This window comes from Convolutriloba macropyga, chromosome 14, assembly GCF_964194025.1.
Source record: "Convolutriloba macropyga chromosome 14, txConMacr16.3, whole genome shotgun sequence".
NCBI classification, from domain to species: domain Eukaryota; kingdom Metazoa; phylum Xenacoelomorpha; order Acoela; family Convolutidae; genus Convolutriloba; species Convolutriloba macropyga.
This window is the reverse complement of record NC_134481.1, coordinates 48,445,433-48,453,251: the sequence shown is the minus strand read 5'-3', so window position 1 is coordinate 48,453,251 and position 7,819 is coordinate 48,445,433. Positions and strand designations below refer to the sequence as shown.

Here is a 7,819-nt window from a genome sequence, read left to right as displayed (position 1 = left end):
CCATGAAAAGCCAAATAAACCAAAGAACAACTTAACTTGCATTTTTGCAAACTCATTACCCGAGATAGCTACTTATAAGGTCTTTTTGAACTAGGCCTTAACAACACAAGTATTGCTGCTGTTGGTGTTTACAGAGTGCCTGGGTCTAACATCACTGTGTTTTTGGACACCATTTCTGTGTTCATGGAAGACATTATTGTGTTGTACGAGAAAGTTATTGTCTTGGGATATATCAACATTCATCTCGGCACTGGCGCTCCATCAGAAAAACTCTGGTTGTCATGGCTAGAGGAACACTGTCTTGAACAGTTTGTGAACGTTCCCACACACACTGCAGGAAATATCCTCGATCATGTAGCAGCGACATCATCACTTACAGTAAGCAATCTTGTTGCTGATAACTTGCTAACATCAGACCATTATGTCATATCGTTCTGTGTCTCTGTGCCCTGGGTTGCGGAGAAGAGGAGGCAACTTATTGCGTTTCGGCGTTGGAAATTGTTTTGCATTGATTCATTTATTCAATTTCTGCATTTTGAAGACACGTTCCAGGCTGTAGATTCTGCTTGGAGTGCGTTTCTATTTGCTATCGAAAAAGCTTTAGATCAAGTAATCCCGAAACGCACCAAGTGGTTCACGTCACACAATTGTCCCTATTTTGACGACGAGTTGAAATTTCAGAAGAGACAGAAGAGGAAATGTGAGCGCGCATTTAGGAAGACTAAAAGTAGTGACTCACTTTTGTCATTTACGCTTGCAACTGATGAGTACTATCGCCTGTTATTAGTCAAAAAAGGCGAGTACATTAGCTCAACCATTTCCAGCACGTGCAAGTAGCTCAAGTTTAAAGCGCTCGCTTCTTTGCTTGGAGAGAATCACCGTTGTTTACCGAAAACTCATGGATCAGCGAAGGAATTGGCGAATTGTTTCAATAGTTTCTTTCTAGCCAAGGTTAAGAAGTTGGTTGAATCAATTCCTACGTCAGACTTTCCCACTTATTTTCTGTCGCCTACTTCTCAACTTGATTCTTTTATGACAATAAGCAGCGAAACTCTACTTCATTATGTCAACCAAGTATCGAATTCTAGTTGTCCAAAAGAGCCGATGCCACCATCGCTATTCAAGACAGCTTCTTTGCATTTTTGCAAATCTTTGTTATCTCTTATTAATATGACGGTTAGATCAGCGCGTTTCCCCGAAAACCTGAAAAAAGGCTTCGTTGTCCCTTTGATAAAAAAGCCTTCGCTGGATCCGGAGAACTTGAACAATTATCGACCAGTTACTAATCTCCTATTTCTGTCCAAAGTGTTAGAATTAGTTTTATTCGAGCAGTTGAAAACATACATGGAGGTTAATTCTTTGTATGGCAAGTTTCAGAGCGCTTATCGCCGAAGACACTCTACTGAGACAGCCCTGACCAGAATCTCTAATGATTTATTGGGCTACTTGGACTCGGGATTTTCTCCTCTTTACGTGGGTCTAGATCTTTCTGCAGCTTTTGATTCGATTGACCATCATTTGTTACTTCGTGTTTTGGAGATGCGTCTCGGTGTCCGATCTGACGCCTTGAAGATGCTAGAGAGCTACCTGATAGGACGTACTCAGTGTGTTTACCTTGATGGTGTCTTTTCTGACGAATCCGATGTTTTGTATGGTGTTCCCCAAGGTTCCATCCTAGGACCCGTTTTGTTTTGTTGCTATCTGCTGCCACTTGAAGATCTATTGTTACAAAGGAACATCGGTTTCCACATGTATGCCGATGACTCAGTTCTATATTTTCTGTTCACTAGTCAACATAATTTTGACGATACCATGAACCAAATTACTACTTTCTTTTCAAGTTTCCGTCTGAAGTTAAATAAAGACAAGAGTGAGTTTTTATGGCTTAAAAAACCTGACAAAGGAACCGTGACTGTACCACCGCTTTCTATACCTTGTGAAACTGGATTATCTTCGTCTGTTAAACTCCTGGGTGTTCAATTCGATCAGAATCTCTTGATGGAGAAGCAGATCAATCGTGTTGTGTCTTCCTGCTTTTTTAACCTTCGCAAGATTTTCTCTGTCAAACACCACCTTGAAAGGACCATTTTAATTGAGCTGATTAGAATGCAGGTGATCTCACGCCTTGATTATTGCAATATCCTTTATGTATCTCTTCCGACTAAGCTCATTTCAAAACTCCAGCGTGTAATGAATGTTGCGGCCCGCTGTATTTTCTGTTTACACGCCGGAACACCAACGTCAGCATATATTTGACAATTGCACTGGTTTCCAATCAAGCAAAGATGTCTTTTCAAGCTGTTGCTTTTTGTTCACAGAGCTATCCACAAGCCATCGGACAGTCCATTATATCTACAGGAGCTATTGAAACGAAATACTCGCGTTACGAGAATGAACTATGTGTACAACTTGGAAGTTCCGAAGACCCGCAGTGCTTATGGTAGACGTAGTTTCAGATACATAGGACCAACGGAATGGAATAAACTACCAGCCTCTTTGAAGTCAATCCCCACTGAACTTTGCTTCCGTAAAGCTCTTAAAACTTATCTGTTTTAATTCGCTGTGCACTTTTGAGTTTGTAAAAGGTGTTGAAACTAATAATAATAATAATAATATAATTTGTAAGGCAATTGAGAAAACGTGCGATCCGCTATAATTGTTGAATTGACTCAACTTAGCAACCAGTCGAAGGTATATGATATGCAAAGTGAAACAACCAGAATGCGCTATGTTTATGATATCTCTAAATGCGAAATTAATAGTTGATTATTTGCATCAAGATAACAAATCAGACTCCCCTATTACTACTGACTATTTTAGAAATGCTTCATTGCTTTGCTTTGGAGAATTGATGGTGTAACATGTCTAAGCTCCCTGAATGCAGTTTTTAACTGGCATTTAAAAAAATAATGGCAAATATTATCGATGGAAATTTGGCTAAGAGTCTCATTTTCGTGCAGCGAATCTGGAATTACGTCTTCAATTTTATTATTATACTTTATTATTCATTATTATACATTATTGCATTTGCCCATTTTCGAAAGCTGAGTAATTTGGAGATAGAATTGCTTTGAAATTTTTAATCGGGTTTTATCTCTTTTGATTTCTGGTAATTTACACAGTAATGTCTCAAGCATTTACCAAATTTAAGCCGATTACTGCATAAACGTGAACGTTTGTTTTGTATACAATTCTGCTAAAAATTCACGCGTCATAATTGCGTAACGAAATGAATGAATCCTTATATTTCACGCGACAAAATATTGACAAAAATGTTTTACTTTAAATTCTTGGCGCAATGCGCGCTGCGATGAATAAAAGCAAAGGAAAATGCAAATTTTTTATCATCTTTTGTGCCAAAATCGGGGCATTGGTTTATATGGAGCTAAATAACCATTGATAAATAAATTTTTAAAGCTGTGTTATGTTTCACGTCATCATATTTTACTTCGTTAAATCGATTAATTTTTTGCTACGATGACAAATTCTTTATCATAAGGCGCAGACTTTTTCGTTTCTTTTGGACTCAAGGGTCTTATTTCAAATGTAGCCCAAATTGAGGGGGAGGCGTTTTTACGTCTTACCTCTTTTACCCTATCATGACCCAGTAGCATTTCTCATTTTGTCCTCAAATCAACCCCGCGGGTCGGGAGGGAGTCCTTTGGGACAATAATGGGAGAGTAATTAGCTTCATTTTATTCCCGGGTGAATTAAGCCTTTCTTACACCATTTCCTCTCATTTCCTGTAGTTTCGCCACTTCCTTTTTTCCATGGCTTTCAATTTGGTCACAATATAAAGACACTACTGTTATTCTTTGTACCCCTCAATTTAGCGGCGGGTAGTCAAAGAGAGTAAATCTAAAAACGGTTTATCTTTTGAGTTTTATTCTTTGCCAACTCTCAGAACTCAGTCTTAACTTTCTTGGAACTGGTTAGTTAAACTCTTTTGAACTTGCGTTTTAAATTTCCCATTTTGCGCTGATGTTAATTTGCTTTGGTTAGATTTACGTGGTTTGAAATAAATATTAGCTACGTACTTTAGAAGTTATGTTTTATATTTGTAACCGAACAGGGAACTTAATAAGATCTGAAGATTTATAAAAGAAAGACTGACTCTCAGGCTGAGGTTTCTGATCCGAGCCAGGTTTGGTCAAATTCACTTTGGTCGCTCTCAAGCTTACCGGGCCATCCACACCAGACTGGCTAATCGTTTTCATCAGAGCAACTCGACTTGAACTGCGCACAAGTTTTGCACTAACTTGGGTCGCACAATGAGGTGCCAGACCCATTTAGGTGACGCATTGCTATTCAAGACCCTTGTGGGCTGCAGCCGGGGTACCCAGAATAAATTGTTTAGACATTGAAGCTTCATTAACAGTTGGTAGAATGTATTAGTTTCTTCGAAATTAGAAGTTACTCTTTTTTAATTGTCATCTGAGTTCATCAGTAAGTTTAAACTTATATTTTTTTCGGGCGCAGAAGGATGCATAAAATAGGGTAATAAAAATGCATTAAGCCCTTAAACTTAAACCTTTGAAACTTAAAAACCCTTAAAAACTTAAAATTGCATTTAAAACACTGCTGAGGAAAACACATATTAAACACGGGATAATTCAGAGCAGAATTTGAAAAATGATTTTTGACTGACCTCTTTTCACTTAATAAAATAACTCTTATACAAACATTTAAAGCAATTCAACCATTGAGGTTGAGCATTATTTATAACACAAAGTTTTTATTTTGACAAAACGTCGCATCCACTTTTGGCATCCTCAAAATTTTGTTCAAAAAGCACAAAAAATTGTTGAAACGACGCATATTTAAGCATTAATTTTTTAGCACTTATTTTGATGTCTGCATCTCAAATTCTAGACGGCTCCTAAAAAATTTTGGTTAAAAAAATTACCACAGAATTAAATTAATAGCAAGAAATTCTCCTTCGGATATGAACTAAAATTGTTTACCAACCAAAAATCTTGATATACGATCCAGAGCTTCACAAAAAAAGCACATAATTTTTTGTTTGGAGCTCAAAGCCGCCGATTCAAGTATTGTGCGCTTGACATATTTTCTTCTTTTTTGCATAGATGCTTTAACAGACAGAGCATTAACCAAGTAAGGCAGGAATTTAAAACTTGCAAGAAACTTGCAAGAATTGAAATTCAATTGAAAGACAATGCTATATATTTTTTCGAAACAAAAATTTAAAAACCAAAATTACTTCAGTTTAAGAAACCTCTACAGCCACATTTTGCAATACCATTTTTTGTCAATTTTTTTTGTTGGGGGAATTACACTAAAAATGAAGTTAAAGAAAAAATTCACAATCGTAATTTGGAAAAATTAGCCCTGGAAGTAAATTTTGGTTACGTTGTTCAAATCCATGTAACTTTCGAAGCTAATGAAATGCTAATCTCGGCGAAAAAATAAAATACCCTTCAAAATGAATTCGAAATCTTTCAAGATTTCTGCAATCGATGAATTTTTGTAAAACCAGGGCATGCAAAGAACCTGAAATTGAGTCAACAAAAACAGAAGAAAGCCTAAATGAAACTATTATCTAGGAAAAAAGAAAAAGTACAATTCAATCCTCCCTATATAAGTCTGCAGTCACTTTAAACTAACAAACTGAAGGAGCAAAGAAAACAACAACCAGTTAATTGCAATTCACAAAAACGTTTAAATATAGTTTTTCAAGAAACCCTTTTTGAGCGTAAGATTTATCAGAACACTTGAAAAATTTGTAAATTAACCAAACAATTTTTTTCATAGTAATGGAAAAATATAAAAACTGTATTAAAACGTCAAATTCCTCCTGGATCGCATTTTCATGAAAAGAGTTCAACTATACAATACTGAACAGTAGCACACAAAAAAACTTGCTGAAGTCTGAAATAGCTAAAAGCACAACCTTGTCAATTAAGTGTAAATTGGGAAGAATTTTCCTTTTCCGATCCAATTTTGATGCTTTTAAACACTACGATCAAAAGAGTGCAGGAATTTTTTTTGGGTTGTCTGCAGCATCTGAAAAATCCTAGTATAGCTCATACTTTTTTGAACTGAAAGTTTTGAAAGACAGAAAATAAATTAGGAAATAATCAATTTTATGAAGAGATTTTGTCTTCTGAATTGACTTCAAAATCACGAAAACTTTGGTATAAAGAGTCCATCTGTTGTTTGTAGTTTATTTCTCAAATGCAGGAACCTAATTGAAATACTTAATGAAAACATAGTATTTGATTCGTCCTTTGCATTATTAGTTTTCTTCTTAAGTTCCTTTAATATAATATCTTCCGATATTCAGGATTCTCCTGTCGGCTGAAACTAAGCCCTAGTAGTTTTAATTTCTAGTTTCCAATAGACTAGTTCAATTTCCAGTATGACTTTCAGTTTTGTTCTTCATGCAATTATTTTTTTTCTCACGCGAAATAGGGCAAATTTGTTACAGAGGGCATTATTATATCAAAACGTATATATTTTGAGTGTAAATGAGCTATTAAGGATTTAATAGTTTGCAAAAATAAAGCCTCATTTTTCTTCGTGAAATGAAAAATTTTAAAAAATCTTTTTAGTGGTCCATTCAGCTTTTTAAATTTTTTTCAATAACCCACATTCATATCTGCCAGCAAAAAAATTAACTGGCTGAAAATGACGTTAGAAAGTATAAAAACACCAGTATGATTTTTCTCAACCCCAAATAACATTGGAGGGTTGGAACAATAATGTTTCTTCATGTTTGAAAACTTACATCGTAAAAGATGGAAAACAAGAAAGCAGCGGTCATTTGAATAAATTGTCTATGAAAATAGGTGACATTGATTGGAACCTTTGCACTCGTTTCCAAAGGAATAACAATTACAAGAAATTGATATTTCAATTTTCAAGTCCACTTAGAAATAATTTCAAACGTAAACAACGTTATCATCGTCAATTGATGACGTATTTTGTTTTATTACGTCATAATTCGACTAGTTACGGCTTCAAAAATTTTATTTTGATAATTTGATGGGCGCATTTTTCTTATCAATTTGAATAATCGACCCTGTAAGTAACTATGGTTTGTTTGAAGTGTAAATATATTTCCCTTTCACAATTTTATTGTACTTTCCAATCATTTTATTGGGGTGGGTACGGTGGCGAAAGTGGTAACACAAATTTCTTATTTGCGCTTGTTTATTGATTATTTCACGTATTAATTTGCCTCCCCATTTCCAAAAACAACATGAAATCATCTCGCGTAATTCCGCTCAAATAATCAATCAATCGATCGAGCATGAGGCGAAATTTTTTTCAACTATTTTCTTCTGAGGGCAAAAGTATTATAGTATTAAAATATGTAATAAGCCTAACTTGAAGGAAATTCAAATTATTCAGTTGGTCTTGTAATTAAATTAGATTATTTGATCCCAAAATATGGTGAATCTAATTTTCGGTGAATTGATGAATTTTAGATTGAGAGAATTTAACGAAAATGGTGAATAATTTGGCATCTTATTACCGAAGCAATAGTTTGTTAATTTTCATTCACAGGTCGTGTTCAAGTTCGATCAGAATTCCAATATCATAAATTTATGTTGGAGGTCTAATTATTACCAAACCATCAATAGAGGGTAATAATTTGAACTCATTCAGATACCGTTTTTAACCCCACACCCGCCCCTCTTCACGTTGCTTCCTTCCTTTCCTGCCCCCACCCCTCTCCGCCTTTAAACAACCCACCCACCCCACAATCATGCAGCCTTAGTCTAGCGCAAATTATGTGGGAGCAAATTTTTAAGCATATAGTCTAAATTCTCCACCTTGAGTTACCGGTGGGTGT

The 7,819-nt window shown here is 35.5% G+C and overlaps 1 protein-coding gene across 1 annotated transcript in view; it reads left to right on the top strand.

The window, feature by feature from the left end:
- The first annotated feature begins 3,276 nt into the window (after positions 1-3,276).
- The window catches only part of LOC142352981 (uncharacterized), a 68,129-nt gene continuing 63,586 nt past the window's right edge, over positions 3,277-7,819 (top strand). The window contains exon 1 of the mRNA XM_075405148.1: positions 3,277-3,931. The gene's annotated coding sequence lies outside the window, so the exon portion shown is untranslated. The remainder of the gene's footprint in view (positions 3,932-7,819) is intronic.